Consider the following 12,773-nt stretch of genomic DNA (forward strand, 5'->3'; position numbering starts at 1 on the left):
CTCCTTAAATATTTAGGTTTAAATGGCAACATATTTCAACCACAATTATTGAAATTGTACTAGTCTTTTTACAAAAATGTTTCCATCATGGCAAAGTAATTACCTGGACACACACACACAGGACAGATAGACTAAGAAACATACATTTAGCATACAATCTCTAAATGGCTCAGAGACAGTAAGGATCTCTAAAATAAAAGTAATTTTTCAGTATATAAAAGAAAAATAATTTTTAAAAGCATGTTACCATAAGTATGTGGTAAATAGTTTATTGTGCTAAAGAACATTAAAATGAAACCAAATTGTTTTAAGTGTTCTTCTAACAAAAGAGTTAAAATGGAATGCATCATGGGCCATAATTTCGGTCTACATTAATCTAAAATTCACATGCTAAACACAAGAACCCAAAAAATGTGTTCCATGAAAGCTCTACAGTACAGGTAACAGATAAGTAAATAAATAATTATACTATAAATAAGTACTATAATAGTAGGTACAGTGAAAGTTTTACAGAAAGACCCTAAATATGTTTTAAGGACACAGGGAACTGAAGTTCACAGGGTAGGTGAATGAAAAAAGACATTAGAAATAGACAACACAAAAAGATGTATAAACCATTTACCATCAGATTTTTGTTGTTGTTGTTGTTTTGAGACACAGTCTCAGTCTGTTGCCCAGGCTGGAGTGCAGTGGCACAATCACAGCTCACTGCTGCCTTACTCTTCCCACCTCAGTCTCCAGAGTAGCTGGGACCACAGGCACATGTCATCACGGCTGGGTAATTTTTATTTTGTAGAGACAGGGTCTCACCATGTTGCCCAGGTGGTCTTGAATTCCTGGGCTCAAGCAATCTTCTGCCTTAGCGTCTCAAAGTGCTAGGATTACAGGTGTGAGTCACCACATCTGGCCTGGCTTTCTTCTAAGACATTACTATTTATATTTGACCTTCTATTATACTTCAATTATTAATTTTTTAGTTTTTTTTTTTTATAGAGATGGGGTCCCACTATGTTGCCCAAGCTTGTTTTGAACTCTTGGGTTCAAGTGATCCTCCTGCCTCAGCCTCCCAAACAGCTGGAATTACAAGGCATGAGCCATTGCACCCAGCCAATTATGGTTCAATCATGAGAAACATATTGCATGCATTCAGGGGATATATTAGTTCATGGTAACACTGGAGAAGAAATTTTGAAAATAAAGTAGAAGGTGCGAGGCTGAAAAGGCAGGAAAGGGCTACATCAGGAATTCGCCCATCCTTTGCCTAGAGAATATTTTGTAAATTGAATATGGCATTTTTCAGCTTAGCACAAAGTTAGTCTTACAAGCCTTCTGTACCTAACATTACAGACACCCAATCAATGAACTGGAGCTAGCACAAGAAATGAAATTAATCTGATATTTCAGAATCAAACCATTTCATATGCCATTATCATCAAGGTATCAGGGACCTTATCCTGCAGGCCAGTGGTTCTAAAACTTCTGGATTTCAGAGACCAAAACAAAAAATGTTTTAATTTAAAATTGAGAAAGAACTGTCACTTTTGTCCAGTAGGACATCATTATTTTTCTCATTTTGCACAGACTTTAGCATAAACTTACTGAATAGCACTTCTGCAAATATGATTTTGGGAACTAACGAAGGGCGGGATGAATCAGATCTGCTACTATATAGAAAGACTTTTAGAAGCATGTGGAAGATGAAATAGATGAAATGAACAGAAAGTAATAAAACCAATTAGGAAGCCGTTAGAATATCAAGAAATAAGTCCCTATGAAATAAGTAATGGGAATAGAGAGCAATCATAAAACATAAAAATTCATCAGATGTAGGGCTGTGAGAAATAGAGAAAAAACAGGTTTTTGGTACTTTCTACTGGTGAGATAAATTACTATGCCATTCATTAAAAATACTGATTATAGGGGAGCAGATTTAGATAATGAATTTCATTTGATTCTTGAATGCTGAAGTGTCCAAAGGCTTAAAGTGACTCACGGTTCATTAAACAATTTTCATGACTCACAACAAAACATGTAGATTATATGGCTATATGCAAGACAAAAAGTGTTAATATCAGCATATAGGTATACATATCAGTATACATAATGTCAGTATATAGGAGGAATATTTTGGCTAGTTTTGCTATTGGCTTAAGTTCAAAATCAAACCTTTTCCTGGTTCCTACAATCCAATTTTGTCCATATTTGTTCAAATATCCTCAGCCTGAGGCAATCAGTTTTTTTCCCTCAGAATTCTTTGAACAATTAAATAACGTGTTATTCTTTTAACAATGTATTATCTCTTCTGTCTAGAACTACAGGCCAAATGAAATCAGAGAATAAGTCTGTCTTCAAAGTACACTGCCTTGGGCATAATGAATCCTTAAACAAGTGGTTTTGGGGTTGTTTTCACTTTTTGGCTATTATAAACTGCTGTTACGAACAACTGTAAATTTCTGTGTGGATGTATGTTTTCAATATTCTTGGGTATAACTAATAGATCATGTAGTAACTTGATGCTTAATATTTGGAGGAATTACTATTTTTCCAACTATAGGTTGATGCTAATAGCTGTGATGGCGGCAGCAGCTCGTCTGGAGTGGCTGCCACAAAGATGCCAGCTGCAGCAGGGAAGGCATGGCAGGGTCTGTGTGCTCCATGGAGCCGGCAACAGGTGGGAGCCCTGATCACTTCCAAGTTGGTGGGGTAGGAGCCCTGTGCTCCCTGACCCAGCTGTGGCTATAGACTTGGGTATCCCGGTGTCTCAGGGGTCTGAGAAGCCTCCCTTCCCCACCCTCCCCCGGCTCCTGCTCAGATTTTGGAGCAAAGTTTTAGCCAAGCCTGGACGCTGTGTATGCACATGCTTGCGGCAGTGCCGACGCATCAGCCCACTGCCACCTTGGCCCCCTCTGGACTTTGGGCACCAACAAGCACAGAGGGAGGCCAAGGGGAAACTGAGGGTGGCTTGGCATGGGTCTACAGGCATCCGTTGGCACGAACAGCCTGAGTGCCATGAACAGTAGCAGGAGGCAGACATGCTCCTGGGTGAAAAGGGGCAGGTCCCCAGTGAAATTCTACCTTCAAGCCTGGGATGGCCTGAAGCCTGGAGGCTTGGCTGCCAGCTCCACGGACCGGAGTGAGACCTTATGGTGCTTATCCCACCGGAGTGAGACCTTATGGTGCTTATCCCAGGCCCACCCATTGCCTCCCATGGACCAATCAGCATGCACTTCCTCCCCTCTAAAGCCCATGAAAATCTCAGACTCAGCCAGATGTCAGGCCAACTTCCCTGTGGACAGGAGCTACCCACTCCTGTCTAGTCTCCTCTCCACTGAAAGCTACACACTCATTGAGATGACCTGCCTGCGGAAAGGAGCCACCCACTTTGGAATCCTGAGAGCTGTACTACTGCTCAATAAAGCCCCTCTTCGCCTTGCTAACCCTCCAATTGTCTGTGTACCTCATTCTTTCTGGACGTGGGACAAGAACTCAGGACCCGCCAAATGGTGGGATTTGAAGAGCTGTAACACAAACAGTACTGAAACACCCCTCCCTACCCCTGCTCACCATGCTGTGAGCGACAAGGAGAGATCTCTGACCCTTCAGGGAGACCAGACCTAGGGGCTCCCTGAACCAGGGCTGTGACAACCTCTCTGGGGCTCTGTAGTTCCTGGTGTCTCCAAGCTTCCAGGTGCCACCGTGTTCCTCAGTGCCCACAAAAGAAGCTGCCTGTGGTACACCTGATCCACCCACAGCCTCACAGGGCACCAGCGCCTAGAGCTGCCCGCCCCACTGTACCCAGTGTGCCTGGCTGTAAACAGTGGCCAGCCCCTGCGCTCACTTGCTCATGCACCCCTTGCTGATCCATGTCTGGCTCACCCTTGGCAGGCGTGGGATCCGAGCTGATAGCATGAATCGAACAAAGCCTGCCAGTCCGAGTAGGCAGAACACACCCAGCAGGCCCAAGCAAAGGCTTCTAGCTGGAAAAGCAACACTCCAAGGATCCTGTGACAGCTGTACCATTTTACAATCCCATCAACAATGTATGAAGGTTTCAATTTCTCCACCACTTACCAACACCAGTGATTGTCCACCTTTTTTTAAAATTTTGAGACAGGGTCTCAGCTCTGTTGCCCAGGCTAGAATGCAGCGATGAAATCACAGATGACTGTGGCCTTGACTTCCTGGGACCAAGCAATCCTTCCACCTCGGCCTCCAGAATAGCTGAGACTACAGGCATGTAACACCATGCACAGCTAATTTTTAAATTATTTCTTTGTAGAGACTGGGTCTCACTATGTTGCACAGGTCTCAAATTCCTGGGTTCAAGCAATCCTCCCAGATTTGACCTCCCAACTCAGGCCTGGGATTACAGGCATGAGTCACTGCGCCCAGCCTGTCCATCTTTTTTATTTTGGCTATGCTAGTTGGTGTTAAGTATCTCACTGTAGTTCTGACTTGCATTTCCCTAATGACTAATACTTTTTCATGTGCTTATAAGTCATTAATATATCTTTGGAAAAGTGTTTATTAAAGTCCTTTGTCCATTTGAAACTGGGTTATCTTTTTATTGCTGGGAGGTAAGAGTTCTTCATATATTCTGGATACAAGTCTAAATATCCAGTAAGATATATGCTTTGCAAATATTTTCTCTCGTTCTGTGGATTATCTTTTCACTCGCTTGGTATTGATGCACACAAATTTTAGTTTTTATGAAAACTAATTAACCTTTTTTGCCTCCCAACTATGAGCATTCATATGACACTAGACGGAAGTAATTAAATTTACACTGGAGTTTCATAGAGTTTTCTTTCTTTTTCATTAACTTTCCAGTCTCTATCCAGACAGGTAACAGATTTGGCTCCCACAGTAAATACTTTTCCTCAGTTATTTCCAATTCAAAAGGCTATCTGTTATATGGTGAATTGTATGGTATGTGATTTATAACTCAATAAAATAAGGGGAGAGGGTAGAAGGCTATCTAGCCCAACCAAAGTAGCTGAAATACTATATGGTGTATCTGAGAAATCATCAATAAGATAGCTTGGAGACTTACTGGCTATAGATACTGTATGCACAGTGAAAAGAAAATAACTCTCCAAGACTTTATATAACTAGTAGGCATCCAATTTTCATTTTCTTTCTTTTTACCTTCATAATAGTTATTCATGCCACCTTTCCAACAACAGGTTTACTGGAAGTATAGTCAATGAAATCATTTACTATTAATATTGTATAAGTCAGTGTTTGCTTTCAGAAAATTATTTCTAAGGTTTTAAAATATTTTCCCAACACAAATGCCCTTAAAACAATGCAATTAAAAAAAAAAAAAAACCTTAAGGAGAAAATATTTGCAAATCATGTATCCAATAAGGAATTTAAATCTAGAATATATAAAGAACACTTACAAATGTAGAATATATAAAGAACACTTACAACTCAGTAATAAGACAACCGTACTTTAAAATGAGTAAAAGAGCTATTATAAATAGGCATTTCTGAAAAACATACAGTAAATGGCCAATTAGCACATGATAAGATGTACAACATCATTAGTCACCAAGGAAATCCAAATCAAAACCACAATGAGATACATACCACTTCATACGCATTGAGATGGCTAGAATGAGAAAGTAAGATAAGTGTTGGTGAGGATGTGGAGAGAATGGAATCCTCATACACACAAACAGGAATGTAAAATGATCTAGCCAGTTTGAAAACAGTATGGCAGTTCCTCAAATGATTGAACACAGAGGTTATGCATTACTCAGCAATTCCATTCCTTTCTTTTATGAGATAGGGTCTCACTCTGGCCCAAGTAGTATTAAAGTGGTGCCATCATAGCTCACTGAAGCCTCAACCTTCTGAGCTTAAGGGATCCTTTCAATCTCAGCCTCCCCAAAAGTTAGGACTACAGGTGTGCACCACCACATCAGGCTAGTTTTAAACATTTTTTGTAGAGATGGGGTATCACTATGTTGCCTAGGCTGGTCTTGAACTGCTGGCCTTAAATACTCCTGACGTTTGGTCTCCCAAGGTGCTGGGATTACAGGCATGAGCCACCATGCCCGGCTCCATTCTTAGTACATACCAAATACAAGTGAAAACACAAGTCCACACAGAAACTTGCATATGAATGTCTACAGCAGCATTATTCATAATAGCCAAAAGGTAGAAAGAACCCAAATGTCCATCAGAAAATAAATGGATAAACAAAATATGGCATACCCATACAATGAAATAGTATTTGGCCACAAAAAAAGAATAAAGTACTGACATATGCTACAACATAGATGAACACTGAAAATATGCTAAGTTAAAGAAGCTACCAACAAAAGACTACATAGTACCTGTTTCCACTCATGTATATGAAAATCCAAAATAGGGAAATCTACAGGTATAAAGTAGATTAATGGTTGCTTTGCACTGGTAGGAGAAGGAGGATTAGAGAAGTAGTGCAGCGATAACCATAATGGTTGTACAGCTGTGAATACACTGAAGACTACTGAACTTTAAATGGGTAAACTGTATGGTATGTAAAATTATAACTTAATAAAGTCATTTCTTAGAGAATTTTAAAGATACTTACAAATTTACATTAATGTTATCCACTGGCAAATGATTAATCATTAAAAATCATGTAATGCACAGGAACAGAAACTAGCCCAGAATGATATTCTTTTCCTGGGCTCCTCATTTCCATTAGTTAATGACTTGACTGTGAAGTGAATAAATTCTGCTTTGAAAAACTTCCAGAACAACATTACCTTCGCCGTGAGCAACAACTTAAGACTTTGAGCTCTTCCTTGTTTGAAATACTCATGTGATGGAGAGTACCCATCTCCACACCAATGCAGAAGAAACTCATATCACTCCTCTGTACACTTTAAGACCAAATTGACAAGTTTTGTTTCCACGGAGGAACGTTGTATCTTTTTCTTCTTCAGACAGGGTCTTGTTCTGTCACCTAAGCTGGAGTGCAATTGCATGATCAAGGGTCACTGCAACCTCAACCTCCTGGGCTCAAGCGATCTTCCCGCCTCAGCCTCCTGAGTAGCTGGGACTAAGACGTGTGCTACCATGCCTGGCTAATTTTTTTTTTTTTTGTAGAGAGGGGTCCCACTATGTCACTGAGGCTGGTCTCTAACTCCTGGCCACAAGTGACCCTCCCACCTTGGCCCCCCCCAAAGTGTTGAGATTAAAGGAGTGAGCCACCATGCCCAGTCTCTTTTTCTTATATGCAATATTCATTACAGAGCTAGTTGTGTTTCCCTGCGATCTTCTTGATAACCAAAATGAGAGCAAGTTTAACTTAAAAATGCTGCAGGGTTTATGTAATGCCTATCAATGTTACAATTCTGACCCACTCTCCATATTTATTACTCTCAGTATTCTGTATTTTTCCTTACCCTATTTTAAATTGTTTTCATTTTCTTGTTTAATTGTATATGCATCTATGTATTTATTTCCTTGAAAGCTACACTTGCATAAGGTAGATTTTTAAAAAATTAATGACCACTGGTTCTGCACTATGCAAAATATGCAATGGTACTGATCTCTATAGCAGTTATCTACAAACTAAAAAAAAGGTATCAATAACTTTAAAAAGCCCCTATAACCTTATAAAAAGCCTTTTAAAATTATTTCATATTAACAGTAATCAAACTCTCAACAAAGCAAAACAGTCACAACAAATACTAAACAGACTAGTGCTTCCTTAAAGTTACAGAAAAATATACCAAATCAACATAAAAATTTACATATTCACAAATAACCCATTTTTACTTTTAACAATATGAATTCTAGAAATTAAATTTTCCTTTAAAAACATGGAATTACAGAAATTAAATCTTCCTTTAAAACATGTAAATTTTGCTTACTATCACTAAAGACGTAAGATGATCATAGTTTTCAATCATTCAAATTGTAATAAAAATTTAAAGATGGGATAGCAGAAGTAACAGCAAGATTAGTAACAGGTGAAGCGCAGCTTACAAATGGCTGAGAACTAAAAGATATTCTAAGTTCCGTTCGGAACTTAGAATCTACATTTTCCCAAAGAAACAATGCTATCCAGAGTCTTGGATTCTTAAGCTCAAGTGTATTACATAATAATCACGTAACTGAGAGAAATCACCTGTATTTCTAGATTTCAGAACCTTATAGATGAACTGACACAAATATCCGTCTTAACTAAAAACGGAAGTAAAAAAAGGTTCTATAAAATGTCAAGCACTATATAAGGTGTTCCCATAATAAGTCCATAACATAACTGAAATTGATATATCATGTCCTACCCCTGACCCTCTTTTCTCTGAAGCTTTAGATTTACCAAGTGCCTGAGATAATGGAAGTTTTATGTCTCCAATAGTTGTGAGTTAAAACACTTCAACAATTTTCCTTTTTTTTTAATGTTGCCCCTGGCCAGGTGCGGTAGCTCATGACTGCAATCCCAGCACTTTCGGAGGGTGAGGCAGGAAGACTGCTTGATCTCCCAAGTTCAAGACCAGCCTGGGCAATATAGTGAGACTTACACTATAAATAAAAACAGACTTACAACAGATAAATAGACTTACAACAGAGAAACAAAATACTGGCCAGGCATGATGGTTCGCATCTACAAAAAATTTAAAAATCAGCACAGTGTGGTGCGCACACCTGTATTCTCAAGCTACTCAGGAGGCTGAGGTGGGAGGACTGCTTAAGCCCGGGAGGCAGAGGCTTCAGTGAGCTCAGTGCCACTACACTCCAGCCTGGGTGAGTGTGAGACCCTGTCTCAAAAACTAAAAAATTTCAAAACGCTCCCTTTGACATTAAGTAGTCTTAACAATGCTAAATAAAACTAAACATACTATACGTAATTTAATATTTGGATAAATTATACTATTCCCTACAGATATTACCTTAAACCAATGTAAAGCCAGGAAATAATAATGGTAACAGTAAGTTAACAATAAAAATAATTATAAATAAAAATAACAATTATAAATAATTATAATTAGTAATACCTGAACCCTTATACTATGTTCTAGGCACTGTTTTAAGTGCTTGACATGTATTCTTTCTTTCAATTAATCTTAACAATATGATGAACAATCTTGTTCATCTTACATCTCACATATAGATGTGGCTGTATGAAGAAACCACTATTACTATCACCATTTTACAGAAGAAAAAACAGATAAATAAAATACTGGCCAGGCAAGATGGCTCGCATCTGTAATCCCATCACTTTGGGAGGCTGAGGTGGGAGGATTGCTGGAGGCCAGGAGTTTGAGTCCAGCCTGGGCAGCATAGCAAGATCCCATCTCTACAAGAAAAATTTTTTAAAAAATTAGCCACATATGTGTGTGTGTTGGGGGGATGGGTGTGGGGGAGGGTGTGCACCTGTAGTCCCAGCTACTCAGGAGGCTGAGGCAGGAGGATCGCTTGTGTCCATAAAGTTGTGGCTGTGCTAAGTCATGATTGCTCAACTACACCACAAACTTGAGTGACAGAGCAGGACCCTGTCTCTTAAAAAAAAAAAAAAAAACAAAAAAGTGAAACACTTTAAGAACATAGGAGTTTCAATTTTGAAATCAAAACTAAAAAAAGCAAAGCAGGCTAAAAATGGTTGAATTATGGCTTGAAACTGCTCCCATACCATTAAAAAGAAAAAAGTGATTAAAAAACTGATTGTAAGCAACTTAAAGCATCTAAAAAGCATTAAGAAAATCCCTAAAATTTATAAAAATAATTTAAGAATCAATAAATATTTTAAAAATTCTACTTGGTTTGGTTTTTGGGTGTTTGCAAGTAATTTCTGAATTTTACTTGGATAGTTAAAGACATTAAAATTTTGGAATAGAATGATATCAACACTAATATGTTACTACAACCAACATTTAGGTAGCGTCATTTTGAAGTCATTAACATGGAATTATTTATTTATTTATTTTTTTTTTGAGACGAAGTCTCACTCTGTTGCCCAGGCTGGAGTGCAGTGGTGCAATCTCAGTTCACTGCAAGCTCCAGCCTCCTGGGTTCACGCCATTCTCCTCTCAGCCTCCTGAGTGGCTGGGACTACAGGCGCCCTCCACCACACCGGGCTAATGTTTTGTATTTTTAGTGGAGACGGGGTTTCACCATGTTGGCCAGGATGGTCTCGATCTCCTGACCTTGTGATCCGCCCGCCTTGGCCTCCCAAAGTGCTGGGATTACAGACGTGAACCACTGTGCCCGGACAACATTTAAATGGTTTTTTTTAGAAAAATGCTGCTATTTGTTTAACACAATAAGAAATTGACTTTTTTTTTTTGAGACGGAGTTTCACTCTTGTTGCCCAGGCTGGAGTGCAATGGCACAATCTCGGCTCACCGCAACCTCCACTTCCTGGGTTCAAGTGATTCTCCTGCCTCAGCTTCCTGAGTAGCTAGGACTACAGGCATGTGTCACCACACTCAGCTAACTTTTTAGTAGAGACGGGGTTTCTCCACGTTGGTTAGGCTGGTCTTGAACTCCCGACCTCAGGTGATCCACCCACTGTAGCCTCCCAAAGTGCTGGGATTACAGGTGTGAGCCACCATGCCTGACCAGAAATGGACTTTTTTTTGAATAATCTACAACATTAAGAACAAGTTAGAAGAAACAGTTTGAAACAGTCATATCTTAAGGAGAATGTCAATAAATTTACTAAATATATTCAGGACTTTAGCACCTACACTATTATTATTATTATAATAATTATAAAAAACAAATGCAGCAGTAGCTAACATTTATATAGTGTTTACCATATGCCAGGTACTATTATCATTTAACATACAGCATTGTCATGTAACTGTAACAACTAGATAAAGTAGGTGATACTAAGACAAAAAGATGTCAGCCAGGTGCAGTGGCTCACACCTGCAATCCCAGCACTCTGGGAGGGAAGGATGGGCAGAATGGTTGAGCCCAGGAGTATAAGACCTGCCTGGGCAACATAATGAAATTCCACCTCTTCAAAAAAACACAAAAATTAGCTAGGTATGGTGGCACATGCCTGCAGTCCTAGCTGCTGGGGGAGAGGCTGAGGTGAGAGGATCACTTGAGCCTGGGAGGTCCAGGCTGCAGTGAGTCATGATTGCACCACTCACTCCAGCCTGGGTAACAGAGTGAGATCCTGTCTCAAAAAAAAGAAACAAACACTCAAAAACAATCACAACAGAAAAAGATGTCAATAGCTAGTAAGTCATGAAACATGACTCCTCTCTAGGCGGTACAGTCTGGTTTCAAAGTTTGTGTTCCTCATTAATAAGCTATATATATTTTTAAAAGTAGACAAAAATTAGTAGACAAAATTTTACGAAGACAATACGGGAAAACACAATTCTGTGCTCTTTATATGTCACCATGATATTTCTATAAAAGGCAAAATATATGATTCTACACCTCTAGGAATCATAAACTTGTCTAGCAGCAGAAAATGTACAATATCAATTGATATTTAAAATGAGACCAGGTTCCACTGAGCTGGAGTTTAAAATAAAACAGAGACCAGGTAAACAGTTCATATAGTCAATTAAGAAATGGGTAGTAGATATGGGCATTTTCTTTTTCTTTTTTCTTTTTTTTTTTTACTTCAGTCTTGCTCTGAATACCTTACAGAATGCTTACTACTGTGTAGGAACATTTTTATGAGACTCTGTCATATATCAGATCATATAACATATAAATATATGAATACTTAATACAAACAAATTTTCAAAGGATTCTTTTAGATTACCTCAAGATCAGACTTTTGCAAATCAAACATTAATTATAACATTCAGCCAAAAATGCAATGGCTTAAATTTGTTACAATGATAAGCCATTTCAAAATCCAAAGAACTAGTCAGGCATGGTGGTGTGTGCCTATAATCTCAGTTACTTAGGAGACTTGAGGTGAGAGGATCATTTGAGCCAGAGTTTGAGACCAGTCTCGGCAACATAGCAAGACCCTGTTTCAAACAAAATGAAACGAAAAGCTTGTGCTCCTAATGAAAACTAGCTACATAAGAGTAGATGGATATACCAATATAAACTCATTACTCACCATAAAAATCACATTTAAAAATTCATGTAAAAGACTTTTAGCACTTTCGTAACAAGATAACCTGGTAATTTAAAAATCACTCAACATTCAAAGCAAAATATTTAGAAGTTGTAATCTCAAAGAAAAACACTTAACATTTGTTATTTCACCACTGCTTTGTGTATATGCAGAGAAAAGTCAGATGAATGAGTGTGATCTTAGAGGAAAAGGAGGTACAGTTTTTGTTCCTCCGACAAAGCCATTCACATTGGTTGACCAGTTTAAATTTATACTTAAAATTGATACTTATGTTTATACGTACAAAGTTTTCCAAGTCTTTGGAAAGCATTTTTTTTTTTTTTTTTTTGAGATGGAGTCTCACACTGTCACCCAGGCTGGAGTGCAATCTCATGATCTCGACTCACTGCAACCTCCACCTCTGGGTTCAAGCAATCCTCCCACCTCAGCCTCCCAAGTAGCTGGGATTACAGGCGTGTGCCACCATGCCCAGCAAATTTTTTTGTATTTTTAGTCGAGATGGGGTGTCGCCATGTTGGCCAGGCTGGTCTCGAACTCCTGACCTCAAATGATCTGCCAGTCTCGGTCTGCCAAAGTGCTGGGATTACAGGCGTAAGCCACCGTTCCCAGCCCAAAAGTATGATTTTATATGAGGTTACAATCTGTTATTCATAATTCTGAAGTCCAAAAGGTTTGAAAAATTATTATTCATTTTGCTACATATATA

At 38.8% G+C, this 12,773-nt stretch overlaps 1 protein-coding gene across 10 annotated transcripts in view; it reads right to left on the bottom strand.

Moving 5' to 3' along the window:
• MARCHF7 (membrane associated ring-CH-type finger 7) overlaps positions 1-12,773 on the bottom strand; it is a 56,360-nt gene that overhangs the window by 26,892 nt on the left and 16,695 nt on the right. The gene's annotated exons all lie outside the window — the stretch shown is intronic.

The sequence above is a fragment of the Rhinopithecus roxellana genome, chromosome 14 (genome assembly GCF_007565055.1).
Source record: "Rhinopithecus roxellana isolate Shanxi Qingling chromosome 14, ASM756505v1, whole genome shotgun sequence".
Taxonomy (NCBI): domain Eukaryota; kingdom Metazoa; phylum Chordata; class Mammalia; order Primates; family Cercopithecidae; genus Rhinopithecus; species Rhinopithecus roxellana.